The following is a 15,741-nucleotide window of genomic DNA, read 5'->3' as shown; positions in this document are numbered from 1 at the left end:
ACAATTATCTGGGGCAGAAGCAATAATTTAATTTACACGTCAGAAACGCAGCCAAGAAAACACAGAACAGCTTGAGAATGTGATGCTGCCAAGTAGCACAATTTAAAAACTCAACTTTGTAAGGAAAATATTTCTCCTCCCACTCCTGCAGTGCCCAGAAGGGAAAGTCCCAGGAACCCTGGGGGCTGGGGAGAGAGGGTGACAGTCACCGTGGGTCCCTGACCTACCCTGGAAGATGCAGGGCAAGGTAGATAAAGTTCTGAGCTGCCCAGGCGGCCGTGCCCAGAGAGGGAGGGACTCCTGGGGCAAGTTGCAAACGGTGTTGTCTGGTTCAAGGTCCTCCATCGCCTGTGGCTGTGAAGCTGCAGGAGAACCTTGCTCCCCAATTAAGAGAACAAGTGTAGGAGCCCCACTTGGGGGTTCAGAAAGCAGATTCTGGCTCACAGACTCGGCCTCTAGAAAAGTCAGATTGGACGATCCATGTGGTTAGAACACGCACTGCAGTGGATCCTCCAGAGCGGGGCTGCATCTGCTCCCCTTCCGTCCCTGCATGTGACACAGCCCCCCCGCACCTCACGGGTGCCACCTGATGTCTCTTGACCAAACAAACCTAATAAGGATGCTGGTCCCAGCAACAGCAGAAGCTACCACTACCGTCTGTGGGCACCACTTTGGACCCGTGTCCCAGACCTGCGGCCAAGACCCCTGAGTCCTCACGCCAGAGGAGGGATCTGGGGTCCCTGGTGGTTAAGAAACCAGGTCAAGGTCACACTCCCAGGGAGAGGCCGAGCCGTGATGGGAGCCACATGTGCATGTCTTCCGGTTCCAGGGCTCTGTGATTGCAGTGGGACTCCTGGGTATGAGAGCATCAACACCGCCTCGAATAACGCATTTCGCTTAGAAAGAGGAGGGGCCTGTAAATGGCAGACGAGCACAGCACGTGGAAAGTTTGTGCAGGGAATAGAAAGTGTCCCTGCAGAGGTGCTGGACACCAGGTGCTTCATCCACTCTCGAGTAAGCTGGGCACCAGGTACAGGGCCCTCAAAAGGAAGACACCCCGGGGGCAGTGGGGGCACCTGGTGGTAGAAAAGGATGATTGATGGCATGGCACAGGCATGTTAGAGGAACTTCCGGTTATTCTGAGAAGCATCAGGGGTGTTGGCCGCCCCTGTCTGGGACATTCTGACTGTCATCGCCAGAAAAGGGCATCTGACCTGGATCTTGAAGTTGGAGTCAGACAGGACGATGACAGAGGGGGGCCCAGGGCTGGCAGGGGAGAGAAGCTCCTGGCTGCTCTGTACAGAGCCTGTGGTGAGGGAGGACCAGGAAGGACCTCCAGGGGGGTTGGGGAGGGAGTCCGGAAGGTCAGGGATGAGTGGGGGAGTGTCAAAGACCTACTGGGAAGGTCTGGACACCGCTAACCCTGGGGGACCACTAGTGATGGCAGAACATGACATGCAGAGAGAAGCCCACAGCTGGGAGACCTGGGAGAACTTGGACACCGCTTACCCTGGGGGACCACTAGTGATGGCAGAACATGACATGCAGAGAGAAGCCCACAGCTGGGAGACCTGGGAGAACCTGGCCGTCGTCTCTCACTCAGACTTACAGGCAGCAGGGTGGAGAGGATGGAAAGATGTTGATGGATCCAGAGGATCCAGAGATAAATGCACTAGAGGTGGGTGGGGTGGGGCATGTGCATAGAGAAGCTAGTAGTGAAATGCTGAGAGCAGGTGTTTGGGCAGTGGTGGCATCTCAATCAGAGTAGGAATTCAGGAGGAACCAGATGTTTGGGGATCTGGGGAAAAGATAATGCACTCTGGCCATTAGCACGAGGAGTCAGCTCTTCAGATGGAACTCAGTGGAGCTTGGAGTTCTGGATGGTGGGGGGGGTCAGGACCAGTGATATTTGAGGGGTTCAGTGGCATGTAAGCGAGGTCACTGGGGGGAAGTTACATTGAAGGAGAAGAGGTGGAAGAAGGGAATGGATTCGAGCAACACCCAATGGGAAGCACGGGCTGGGGGAGCCTACGTGGAGCGTCTTGAGGTGTGATTAGAGGAAGAGAGGAGTCTGGATGCTCAGAGAGGAGAGGATCCGGGCAGGGGGAGGGGAGGTGGACGTGGAGGCAAGGCGCACAGTGGGCAAAGCCAACACCTGTCCTCACCCTGGGAGGGAGCTCAGCTGCGACCCCAGCAGACCAGGCAGGTGCCCAAGCGGCAAAGCGTGGAATGTTCTTCTTCCATCTGGAATTAGAGCCCAGGGGCTCAGAAAATGTTTTGAATGAGTGGATACAGGAATGAACCTCTCTTCCCTGTAAGACTGAGGTATGAGCTACAGAATCTGTCAAAGGGCTTCAAGGGATGCCTGGTATAAATTTGCACCAATGAAACCCTCAGTTCCAAAAGTGCTTGGTTCATTCACTCGGCAAAGTTTAATTGAGAATATTGCCATTAAAACTCTCAAGACCGCTGCCCCAGGCACCTCAGCCAGTGAGCGTCAAGGGGCCCGTTGATCTCGCGTCTAGGATCCTGTAAGGCCTTGGCTGCCATTCCCTTTGGAATCTGTAATGGAGCCACCGTGCTTCCCTGGGGATGGCACCCATCTTCACCCACAGCCACGCTAGGACCCCTCACACAGGGCGGCTCTGCCGGGGAAGTAGGGGCTCCAGAGTAACGTGGCTTGGTCGTGGGACATCTCGGTTTGGAGCAGAGGCTGTGCTCAGGAGAAAACCCCCTCCTTGCTTCATCTCTGGGAACTTGGAGATGGGGTTGTGAGAAGCCAGTGTTCTCCCAAATCTCTCTTGCAGTGAGTAACTGCCTCTTGGCAACAGGACCTTCTTCAAGCATCCCATTTCTCACCTACGGGAATTCTTTGAAGTTGAACCAAATGTCCATGAACCAGTTCTTGTCTGAATTTTATTGAACAGATGCAATTGAGTTGGAAGGGCCAGAATATTTTCTGTGTAAAATTAGCATGTCTTTTCCTCTCAAATGCTGATGAGCCTCAATTTCTGCAAGAAATGCCTCCTTTCCTGCCTCCAAAGCTGAGCCCAGGCCAGGTCTTCCTGGGCACAGTGGGATTGTGTGGGACGGTCTCTTACCAATAATGGGGTGCAATCCTTGGCACAGCAAACCAGAGCCCCTAGAAGTTCTGGGTCCTGGTCAGCCTCTTGAGCGGTCACGTCTCCACAAACTCTCTGGTTGATATCATCGGCTCACAGTTTCTGGGCTCTGCGTGGTGGTCTGGAGCCTCTGTATTTCCTGCTGTGATCAGCAAGCCTGCTCTTCAACAAGGCCCAGTCCTCTCTCCCTCCCAATAAGTGCAAGGACAATCCTCCAGGATGGGCTCAGAGTTAGGTGGACTGCATGACTCCTTGGGGGCAGGATTGCTATGGGTTATCATTTGGCAAGTGTTTAACCTTCAACACCAGACACACTAACAGTGTTCAGATGGTGCCATTTCTAGGCCTGGCCTTTACCTCCGATTGCTGAGTCTCCCCTCGGAGGAAAGTTGCTCTGGAGAGGTCCCAGAACATCCTGTTTGCATGAGCAAGAAATTCAACTTTGTTTGCACACTCCTGGGGTCCATGAGATGTTTGTTACTGTGGCATAACTTTACGTATGCTGACAAATACATCTGCTTTGAGTACTCTCAGCTCCCTCTTCTAAGTACCACCCAGCGTCTCCTTTCCTTGACAGTCATGGTGAGGAGCTGCCTCTGCTCCTTTGGGCTCCAAATCTCCTTTGGAAACTTTGTATCCAGACTAACTGTTGGCTCTCTTGGGGCACTTGTCAGGCTCCATTACAGCTGCTCATTTGCATGTCTGCCTCTCCCTGTCTGGCTGGAGCTCCTTAAGGGTAGGCATGGTGTCTGTCTTATTTACTGTTATAGCCCCAGCGTGTGTTCAGGAATGTCTATTAAAGAAATGAGTGAATGAAAGATGTGCAGAGACAAGAAAAAAATTGTATGATGCCAACAACTACTCACTAATTTATTGCTGATGTGAATCAGGAGTATTTTATGTTGGGTTTGTTTTAAATGGGAGACGCATATTTTACTGCTGCTAGAAGTTGACTTTAATTAAGCAGACACTTCTGCTGAAGTTGTTTTGGTTTACTCTCCAAATGTCTTGGGTTGTTTGTGAACAGTTCTGCTGGTTACTTTCTCTCCAGCCATGTGGGAGACTAGAAGGCAGTCTGGATTTCGTGAACAGATCTCTGCTTTTGCCTCAAAATGTAGTCACCTCAGATGTGAGTGGACCCCTGTCTAAGTGGGGACCCTGAGGATGGTGTGGGGCTGGTGGGTCTCATTCTGGGGCGTGAGATGGGCTGGGAGGCTAGAGAGAGGAGTCTTCCCCGCCTAGTAAGGGAATGGCTCAGTCTTCCACGTGAAGTCTTTTCTGGTTCTCTTTACTGCTCTCTCACCCACATTTTGGCTCATTTACTCTCTTTTCAACTCACCATGGGGCAGCATTTGAGATTCATGGCAAACAAGCCAGAGCCCCTGTCATCAAGGCGCCTGGAAGTTCTTTCTCTGGTTCTTGATATGCTTAGTCCATGGACCTATGATCCTTCCCCCCAGAACACACACGCGCGCGCGCGCACACACACACACACACACATGCACACAGAGACACACACGTATGCACACATGTATGCAGGATGCATGTTTGCACATATACACACATGCACATGCATGCATGCATAGGAGGACACACGTGCACACCCCGACCCACAGGCACAAACACACATGCGCACATGTTGAGATGAACACAGGCACACACACCCCCAACTCAGCTGGGTGGGAATGGGCGGCTGCATCCAGGGTAGCCAGGCAGGGGGGGTGCCAGGAAGCACAGCGCTCCCCGCGGCAGCCAAGCCTGAAATCTTTCCACCGTAACCTTCAGAGGAGCCGTGTGCATCCACGGAGCGTTTTAAGAGATGCAGTAGCACTGCTGTCCCTGGGATGTGGTGACACTTTCCCTGAGCACTGATACTGCAATCTTGACTTAACAGAAGGGACATTATCTGCTTTTGGAAATTTCACCGTGTGCTTTTTCTTCTCAACTTCAAAAGCAAATGCAGGGAGCCTGCAGACCACGTGAAGAGATAATCAACTGCCTTCAGGAGGGAGACTGCTGAGATGCGACAAAGCTCTGGGAAAGCCGATGGGACTGGCCATCACGCCCAGCCTGCCTGGCTGTCTGCCCTTTCCTCCCGTGAGCCTCCTTATTAAGGGAGAGTTAAGGATTGAGGGCGTCACTCGGGTGACTCAGAGAGCCTTACTTCTGTAGAGGTCGGAGCCTCTCACTGTATTTGTTTGAAATTTTCCAACGGGAACTGACTCAGCTCTATTACGAGATTTTAGCTCATCGTTTCTGGAAGGGAGAACACAGAGCAGGAAGAGAACCCTCAGGTTTGCAGCCCCTGATGGTCCCTGTGAGAATTTACCAAGTGCTTGCTCTGCAGCGGGACCTTCCTCTTCACGGTCAAGACCTCGCCTGGGCCAGGAATGCGGCACACGGGACGTGGGTGCGTGCCGAGGACAGGCTGGGCGAACGAGAGGCTCGACTCTAGAGGGCAGTGCTCTCTATTCTTTCCCACCAGCCACAGTGAGTGATGGCCTGGAGAGGACGCCACGAGAACCAGGGGCGTAGAGACGGGCTGCCCGTGTGTTCTCCCTTGGGTCCTTCTAGTTCTGACCCTTTGCCAACATCCACAGCATTGGAACATTTTATGCCTTTGAAACAAAGGAATTGCCTGGGAGAGAAACCCTGTGATCCAGAGAATGGGATATTGAACTCCTAATGCAAGGGGGAGAAAGAGCTTTTGGTTCTCTCCTTTGGGGGCAAACCAGCTATGTCTCAGGGCTGGGGCTCTGGTTGGGAGCTGCAGAGCCAGAAAATCAGAGTATTTCTTGTTAATGTGGAGGATGGAAACGGTTCTGCTGAATAGACATTTTCCCTCCCGAAAATCCGCAGTAATTGATTTTTAAAGCTCCTGTTGAAAATGCTATCTTTCCCATTCTTTTCTCTGTTGTGAAAATATGGTTTCACGTGAGCACATTTCCGATCCTATCCCATCATATTTCTATGCAGTAGCTAATAATTTTGTCAGATCCTTTTGCCAGGAGATGCTCTCATATTTCTTCACCCAAACTTTCATTTGTAAGCAGCGTGGCTGCCTGAGCTGATCTGGAAATTAAAAATCAGGAATTATCTTCACAAAGTGACAGAGACATGATATGCATGCTTGACTGATTTTGAAATGCCTGGCAATTAGTAAAGAGGAAAACTTCTGTTTACTCACCATCTCTTTACAAAATAAAATATGTTGCATCTCCAGAACCTGTGGTCAGCATTTGGAAACCCAAATCTGGAATCATGTGATTGGCTTCAAGAGGTATCAGCATTCCACACTAAACCTCGTGATTCTAATGAGCTGCATGCGTGATTCAGGGACATTCCGGAGCATCCCCATATCAGACGTGAGCTACGAGCTTTCTCTAAAAGCCCATGTGTGACAGCATCGTGCAAACGCCATCGTCCAAGATAATCACCATTTTCTCTGGGTCTACGTCAGGCTGATAGCGAGAGAAGGGCCAGGATGACTGAAGCCCACGTGGTGATTTGCGGGGGCCTGTGTCCCTCACATGGAGCTTCAAGCTGGATAAGAATCGCTAACAAGTCAGGGTGCAGACAACTGGTTTTATGAACACAGAAATAAGAGCCCATCAGAGCAGCCTTTTTGCTAGTGGGAGATGTAGGTCTTGCATTTCAGTTGAACTTGCATGTTTTTAGAAAGCATCCCCACTGAAGGAGCATAACGCCTCTGCCTTGTTCACCACACTTGGTTTAAATTTTTAATGGTGCCCAGTGATTTTTAACACTGCAGGATTTGTGGGGTTGGCTTCCAGTCTTTAGGGTCCAATCGATCCGTATTCCTGAGGTTCTTTGTGCCCTGGGAAGTCTCCTCTGTCTTGACAGTGATCAAAATCCCTCTAGTCAGAATCTCAGTGTTAGGAAAATGTGGAGACAAGAGTTCAGGGGGAAGGGTTAGCAACCACGGGCTCAATGGCACAGCACCTTTTCCACTGGAACTGGTCATCTGGGAAGTGGGGTGGGGAGAATAAGAAAACCTAAAAGGAGGAAATGGTTGCTCTGTGATCCCAGAGCAAACCTAAGCCAGTCGGAATGGGAATGCAGAGGGGAGCTTGGGTGACGTGCGGGAGCTTGAGTTCAGGGGGGAAACCACAGCTTGTGAACCACAGCGCGTCTCTGCCTGGCACGTGGCCTCGCCCTCATTCTTACGGAGAGGTTGGCACGGGGAGGGGACAGGGACATCCTGAGCATTCGCTGGCTGTCCTCCTCAATTCTATGCGGCAACACTTCCAAGGGAAGGCCTCTCCCTGACACTGAGCTCTGAGCTGCCCTGGACTCTTGAGACAAACCCGTTTGGAAGGACGACGATTAGCCCCCTGCACGGCAAAGGGGAGGAGAGGCACGGTTGGCTCACGCTGGGAAGAAAGCCTCGATAAATGGGAAGCTCGGGAAGCTCGCCGCTTCTGGCATTGCTTCAAAGCATTTTCAGCTTCTATTTTAATAAGGTGACATTGAAAATAACCGCAAATTTCTTTTTAAGCTGAGAAAATGAAAAATCTCTTGGGATATTCCCTGCCATAAAAATATGTCCACATGTTAGGTGAATGGGGTTCTAAATTATAATCTAGACGCTCCTCGAGTTGTCCTGTGACTTTCAGCCCCAAGTGGTGCACTGACCGCCATCACTGTCCCCTGCCAGGCTCGGAAGAAGGTCAGGAAAGAGAGTTTCTAGGGCTGCCCATCCCTTTGACCTCATTAAATGATGAGATGGCAACGGAAGCTGCTGCCCGACGGTGAGGGATGACACAAATTCAGCTCCAGTGAAAAGAAAGCTCGCCCTGCAGGGGGGGACCTGAGCCCTGGTTCCTTCAGCAACTCGCATCCAGCCAGCCAGCCCCGCGGTGCCTGGCTCTGTCCAAGGTGCTGAAGACACCGCCACGAAGACAAGACATAACCTTGCTCTCCAAGAGGGTGTAATGAATCGGACCAGAAGACTGGCCCAGGTCACAGAGCCGTACGCTAACCTACGGATCACTGAGCAACAATAAATGCATAGTTTTAAGGCAGAAAATCCCAGCAACAAAGTCTCTGCCTCCTGGAACTTACAGCTCCAATCTGAGCACATAAATACAGAGAATAAAGCGAAAACAAGTGCAGGCTGTGGTAGCTTCAGTGGTAAATGCTACGGGGAAAGCCAAGCAGATGTGACAGAGGGGTGAGTCACAGGGGTGCCTGTGCCCACAAGGGCACAGCTCCTCATGAGGCTGAGCCGCCCCTGGTATTAGAGCGACGGCGAGGAGGCCACATGGGAGGGGGCATGGCAAAGGGGGGAAGGAGGGGCAAGGCAGACTGGACAGGGACTGGCCGGCCCAGACCTGAGCTTCATTCTGAGAAGGGCATCATGGGGGGCAGGGACAGAGCCGCACATTCCCTAGGAAGGCCCTCTAGGTGAGCACAGGTGGGGCAGTGAAGGAGCAGGAAGCTGTGGTGGTGCAGGACGGAGGTGGGAGCTTCGAGGATCCGGCGTGGTGGGGCCAGGGTGCCGTGCAAGGCACACGGATGGAGAGTGATGACAGGGGGGACGTGGGTTTGAGGGCAGCAGAGGAGCCCAGTGTCCAGTGCTGCGGCCTGAGCCTTGAAGGGCAGGGACAGTGACATGAGAGAGTAGGGAGGTTATTGGGCAGCAGCCAGCCCACCTGAGGACTGGAGCCCGGATCTGAAATGAGAGCATTTCACCTGGCATGATGACTCCTCAGCCACATCCGGGCAGGGGGGGCAGCAGGCATGGATTGGGTTGAATCTGGTTGGTGGTTTGGTTAAAAAAAAAAACAGGGTAAAAGAGGGAGGGTACCCTCGAAGAGTCGCTGTGGAGTTGAGGCAGGAGGAGTGGGCTTGGCAGGAGGGAGGGAAGGACACGAGCCAGGGGGTAAGGGCCCTGGAGTTTCCGTGTGGGCTGGGGGCCCTGCAGCCAGGTGGGGGTGTCAGAGGGGTGGGCGGCAAAACAGAAGGCAGGATTCAGGGATGAGCACGTGGGTGCTCGGAATGTAAGGGAGCTGTGGCTCTTAGAGCTGACGAGGACGCACGTGTGAATTTGGACAGGAGCAGCCACGGCGGGACAGGAGAGAAGGTGCCCAGGAAGCCTGCATGCTGGTGGGTGACTTAGGTGAAAACTGAAATGACCCCAGACTTCGGTGGGGTTGAGGGAGGGAGTGACAGTGGGGCAGGAGTGTGGACAGTGGGTGGGGGCCGTCAGCCTCGATCTGGGCAAGGGCTGCCCTGAAGTGTGACAAGCCAACGACTAGCCGGAGGAGCGCAGTCTCCTTGGGGGGCCTGTGGGTGGGGGATGGGGCTGATGTCCCCAGCCACAGGTGAACCCAGAGGCCTTGGTTACTGGGCTGTGGACACTGCGTGGACCAGGCTCCAGGAGCCACATGAGAAAGAGGCTTTCCGGTGCGCCCTCCGTGTCCCCCACTGCACACTTGCCGACCCCAGTGCTCCGAGGTGGTGTGGGGGGAGGGGCAGGGAACCAGCCCATCACCAGAACTATTAGCCCTGCTGGGGTGTAGCATCTGTAGTCGACTAACACTGCCTGTTTGTCCTCACCTGCCAGGCAGGTCAGGTTGTACTCTTGCTTCTGTATTCAAATGAAGAAACTGATGCTGGAAGAATTTCACTGTCTCATGGAGCCTGGGCGTGGCCAGGGTCTCCTCTGCCTCTTAGGCTCCTCCCACTAGGCTGGCAGGGAAACCCCTGGGCAGTTGCCCCTGAGAAGTGGCTGTGAAGCTCCGAATGGGGCCTGGCTGGCCTGGTGAAAGGGAAGGTCTGCAGCTGGCAGCAGCCCTGTCCACGGTCCCGAGGCCACTCTGGGCACCGATGGGGAAGTGTGCTGTGGGGGCCAGAGCCCTCCCGAGAGTCAGCCCATCTGCAGCTCTGCCCCCACCCCCACCGCCAGCCATGAGGATCTGCCTGTGCAGGTTTCAGAGTCACTCTCCCCCAGTCGCCTTCTTCCAGGCAGGTCTCAGGTCTCCTCTGGTCTCAGGGCCGCCTCCCTCCGAGGAAAGACTTCCGTTGTCTGCCCAGTGGGGGTCTCTGACTCTGAAAGCAGAGAGCTGAGGGTCTCCAGGCCAGACCCGGGCCTCCACACGCACGGCTCTGCGTGAAGCAGGATAAGGCGGGAGGGGCTGACTGTGCAGACACCCTGCTCCACGGAGGCTCCAGGATGGGCCCAGCACCGGCAGCGAGACCTTTACCAGTTTCTAACCTGGGAACAAGAAAACAGGGGCGTCTCTTCCCAGTTTGGACCCTGAACACTTGAGCAGGGAGACGGGCAATCGGCGTCAACCCCGCCAGTCTGCCGGGCCGGTGACAAGTCCAACGCCAGCCCGGGTGTCGCTGGAGCACTGTGTGGACCCCAGCTTCGCTCGCTGACTTTTAAGTAAGGCAGATCCCCCTTCCTAAGGTGCCTGGGCCGCCAGGCAGGTGGAGGCCTTAGAGCCAAAACTGAGGTTTCCTGGAGAAGGACGCCTAGGACAAGCCTGCAGCATCAGCACCTGCCTGAGCTTGAGCCTGCCTGAGCCTGTCGTGGGGGCTTACGACTCGCTGGCTCCGTGACACTTTCGTTCCTTAAAAAAGGTCTCTCTGTTGTCTCTATTTATATCGCCTGTATCTGCCTTTCTCTCTGTGTCTATACCTACACTCTGTGTGACACACACACACACACACACACTCCTAATGGCTTCTCAGAACTCCTGATACAATTGGTCGTAACAAAACATAAATGCAGATGAAATTTCTATGACTTTCTCCTGGCAAATATTAGAAGAACCCTAACCTTTCCCCACCCCGACTTCTGCCCAGATATCAGACAAAACACATCTAATCAGGAGCTTGGGGGCAAAGGGAGCCTGAGACATCTGTCACCTGCTTCTAAAAGGACCACGTCATGCTGAGCTGCTTCCTCATGTGGGAGAATTTTATGTGAAATTATTAATTCTGAAAGCAAAATTGTAAATAAGCAGATAGTTTGAATGCTCTGGAGTCCAAGTCACCGTCCACTTAATTTATCCCCCGGAAGCTGGCAAGTTGTGTCAGAAATTGAGAACTCGGGGTGTGGGGGTTGATACGCTCCACTTTTGACAAAATAGCCAAAAGACATGACAGCAACAGCCACCATGTAGCCCTCAGGTTATTTGTCACAGGAGGTTATTTTCTTTGTTTTTGCTTATATTCAGGAGGAGGTCAAGGCCAAGGGCACAATCACAGTTTGAAAAGCTCTGGTGATGGTCAGAAACAAAGATGAGGCCTCCACCGAGCCTCCAGACCAGCCAGCTTGTTTCAGGCCCCACAGGCAAGGTCAGGGCTGGGCCTCTGGGAGATGCAGGATTGAGAAGCATCAGGAGTCAGGCTGGCCCTGGAGCCAAGACGGCCCTGGCTGACCCGGCCCTGCCTGTGCCCCTGGGCGGAGCGAGGGGCCTCTGGTGACACTGGCTGTCTATGGACATCCACCTGTGAAGTGCAGCTTATGAGGCGCTGCACCCACTCCTCTTCCAGACCTGCCCGCTCCCCCCCATCAGGGCTCCTCTGTCCCCGCCCCCCCGCTTCAAGGCCTCCAACCCCTCCTCCACAGCATCTCCTGAGCCCTGGGCTGCCCCCCCATGGACTCCGGCTCCTGATGGCCAGCAGCCCATGGGGTCCAAGGCCAACCGGTTAAAGTAACAACAGAAAGAAATTCCTCCTTAGAAGATGGGACGAGGCGGTGAGGGGCAGAGAGAAGGGTGCTGAAATGGCATGCATGCCCCAGCCACTCATGCATAGCCTCTGCCTCTTAGCACTCACAGTGAAACACAAGGTCTGCCCTTTGGTCACTCAGTTCCAATCTCTCTATTAGCTCTCAGCTGTTTGGATCAGGTGCAGAGAGACAGAAAGAAGAATTTGGGTTGGGAAGGGCCTCAGAAAGTAGGGTCACCTCAGGCATCCGTGGAGGTCCCTGGTCGGCTGGGGGTTCAGCTGGAACAGAGGCGGGACTTGTGGCAGGCCCGCAGTGCCACACTTCATGCCAGAGCCCGTCGGCGTGTCTTGGCGGGGTTTCCACTCACCCAGGGCCTGAAGGCTCTGCCCTTCCCCCTCTGCAGGAGCACGAGATACAGACGGAGCCCCTCTCTGCCCACTGCCCGTCCGTGAGCCGCCCGGGTTTCCCTGCTTCCACTTGGCTCCTGCGTGATGCATCGGCACTTAGGAGAGCCACCCACCGAGAGAAAGCCCACCCTCCCAGCCTCTCCCCAGCCCGCCCACGGCTCGCTTTTCCACTTCTGGGAATAGGTAGTAACTTCAGAGACTGAGATTTCATCAAGAGACCATTGCCTTCCAGCAAGGACAAATGCAGTTTGGCTCTTCAAGATTTATGGACAATAAAAAACCCTGCCCCCATAAAGAAATGCTCACCGCAGCCACATGATGTGTCCAGCGGCAGATTGCCGAGCAGGAGAGACGTCTCTGAGATATCATTCTGTTGTGCCGGCTGCCTTTTAACCTCGGGGTGTATTGTTTGCATCAGTGGTGAGGAATGTAAATGCGTCATAATTCAGCTGGTTGCACCAGCCAGAGGACAAGCGCGGGGCTCCAGAGAGAAATGGGCTCGACTAAACAATAGCCTGGATAAATATTACACCAAAGAGCAAAGCTCTGGGGAGCCCCTGATGCCGGGTCATAAAGACAGAGCACGGGTTTCCCTCAAAGGTGACCGGCGCCACTGACACTGAGGGAGATGGTTTCCTGTCTGCAAAGCCACTGCCAGTGCCTGGCTTGAGGCTGCTGTACTTGCATGTGTTGAATCCAAGGCAAGAGGGGACCAGGAGTTAGGCAAGTCAGAGGCCTCTCGTGGGGGCTCCAGGCTGCCAGCCTCCTCCATTCGGTCTCAGGCGCCCTCCTTCCCCCCCAGCTGAGGGGGTCACAGGATGCCCTGAAAAGGAAGTAAGAACTCAGAGTGCTCACGCTCAGATCGCAGCACACACGGCAATGGCCCGGGGAGCTCAGGGAGAGATTTCGCCTCCCAAAGCCTGGGGAAGGGCCTGGGAATTTGCACTCTAGTGAATGCACAGGTACGCGAATGAGATACAGTCCACTGCCTCTCCGTGAAAAATGCTGCCCTGGAGGATGATGGGGGGGGACAGCCTGCTGCGTCTGCTCTTCCAGAAGAGCAAGTGCTGCTCCGGCTGAAAGAACCAAGGCCAAGGACCCGAGGCTCAAGACCAGGAAGGAACAGAGGGGCTGCTGCAAGCTGGAGGACACGAGGAGAGCAGCTCCCTTGGGGGTTGACCAGAAAGCGCAGCTGCTCAGCGCCGGCCAGAATGAAGGCAGTGGGCAGGTGGCCCTGCCAGGGGGCCTGGGTGTGTAGCAGGCTTTGGCTCAACCCCAACCTCCCCAAGGGCCACCTTAGAAGTCGTGTGGAGGGATTACTAGTAAAAATTTCCCAGAGTGAATGCTCCGGGCGACAGAGGGCACATTGCCAGATGTCACTGCAGAGCCCTGTACGGGGAAGAATCCAGCTGTCAGAGCCAGCCCAATGGATGCATCAGATGGCAGTGGGGCGGGGCAGCTCACGACCACCTCCAGCTCCTTCCAGAGGCCTCACTTGCTCTTGGAGAAGGAGCAGCAGCCAGGGAGGGTGGTACCAGGTGATGCAGGCTGGCAGGTCACCCTCCCCAGGCCCTGCTTTCAGCTGCCACCTGGAAGCTTGGCCAGAGGAGGTGACAGCGTAGGGAAGCTCTTCCCAGGAAGCTTATGTTGCCTGGTTAGGACTGGGACCGAGCCGGCCGTGTGTAAACCCAAACACCTTCTACCTGAGACCCGGTGGGTCTTGGCCAGAGTCCTCACCAGAAGGACTCCGCCCGGGGTGGTCAGAGGGGCCAGCCTGGACCAAGATGCCTCCTCCTGACCATCCTGTCACCACCATGGGCTGGCATGGGCTCTTCGTGGATGACCAGGCCCTGACCACAGGCACATAGCCCCCGGCCTGGGTCCAAGAGTAGGGCCGCTGGGGCGCGGGAGCCACAGGTGAGCACTCTGCACAGGTGCACACAGTGGAGGCTTCATGGGTGTGGAGCAGTGGCTTGTCTTTGCTCTGGCAGCCGAGGGTCGTGGGTGCCAAGGGCTTCCCCGTCTTCAGGGGGCTGATCTTTTGAAGGTCCCTGTGCTTTACTTCCTGCTCGCAATCCTGGAGGTTTGTGGGCAGGAGTCGCAGGGATCCTGGTTTTGCCGTCGGCTTTGTCAACCTGATGCAAAGCAAGTGATTATGTGAAAAAGCAAGACAGCCGTGCAGCGCATATCTGCACCGCACTTCCTCCCAGGCACTGCCTCACCTGCGCTTTTCAGATGTTTCAACTAAAGTGGTTTAATTTTTAGATGCTTGTACATCTCAAACAGGTTCAGTGGTCAGGAGACCTTCTGACATGTGATGTCAGCTTTGTAAGTGGTCGATCATTTTAAAGAAAAGGAAAGAAAATATTTTCATCCAGTTGCATCGTCCACGGCACCTGCTCGGTTTGTCTTCACCGTCCCTGTGACTCCTGAACCAGGGCAGGTCAGCAGGCATCTGGCCAGCAGGGCTCGGACAGGGGTTGTTGGAAGGAAGGAAAGGAAGGAGGGAGGGAAGGGAGGAGAGGGCAGCAGGAGACGGGGAGGGGAGCGAGGCAGAGGGACAGGGACACGGCTCTGCAACTCCTCAAGCCACCTTGTCCGTCGATCTCCACACTCCAAGATTCCAGCCCCTGTGAACCTGCCCCGTTGGTGTTTAATAAATACCTATTGTTGCATAAACAAGTTGGATTGTTCAGCAAATATTTCTCGACAGGTTTTTTCCCACCTAGCTCTGTACCAGCTGCCGACGTGCGACACCAAAGAAGCCTTCTGCCTCACGGGACCGACCCAGTGTCCACGCCGTCCACCCCGCTCCCTTTCACTCGAGAGGACCCCACTTGGCGATGGCGTGTCTGTCACCTCATCCTCATGCCCACGGAGTCACGTGATGTTCCGAAGAAGTTCCCGGGTTTGAGGAGGGGGACCGTTCACACCGAGGCCGATCCCAGGACACTCAGGCCCCCAAGCCAGTGGTTTTCCTTGGGGGACCCCGCTGTCTTAGACACAGGAACAGAAAAACCATGAAGATAACCTCAAATCTAGGGAACTTCATCCTGTGTGACTTAAGGGTCCCGATTTTAAAAGGTATAAAAGCACGTGTGGTTGACATTTCATTTGTTGCTGCTAAATCTCCCTATATGGGCACCTATCTCCCCCACCTCCACACACACGGTCCCCACTCATCTTCTCTCCATAGCTGAAGATCACTCTGGTATCCAGAGAGCCAGACGCAAAGTGAGATGCTGTTGGATCTTAAGGGATTTTTCCTCCGCGATGACAGAAGCTGTGTCCCCTGGGGACACTGGGTGAGCGCTGGAGGTTTTGGAGAATGGATGTGTCCTCCTCCACGGAGCCCTGGGGCATGGCCCTCACCAGCCATGGGCTTCCATCCTGGCCACCCCTGTGAGACTCAGGAGAAGGGTCCTTCTTAGGAGCCCTGTCTCACTGCAGAGGGTCAGTCTCAGGCCACAGCACTGGGCACCCAAGCCTTGGCTCCTTGTTTGAG

This window comes from Phacochoerus africanus, chromosome 15 (genome assembly GCF_016906955.1).
Source record: "Phacochoerus africanus isolate WHEZ1 chromosome 15, ROS_Pafr_v1, whole genome shotgun sequence".
NCBI lineage: Eukaryota > Metazoa > Chordata > Mammalia > Artiodactyla > Suidae > Phacochoerus > Phacochoerus africanus.
The sequence above is the reverse complement of the archived record's forward strand: the minus strand, read 5'-3'. Positions refer to the sequence as shown.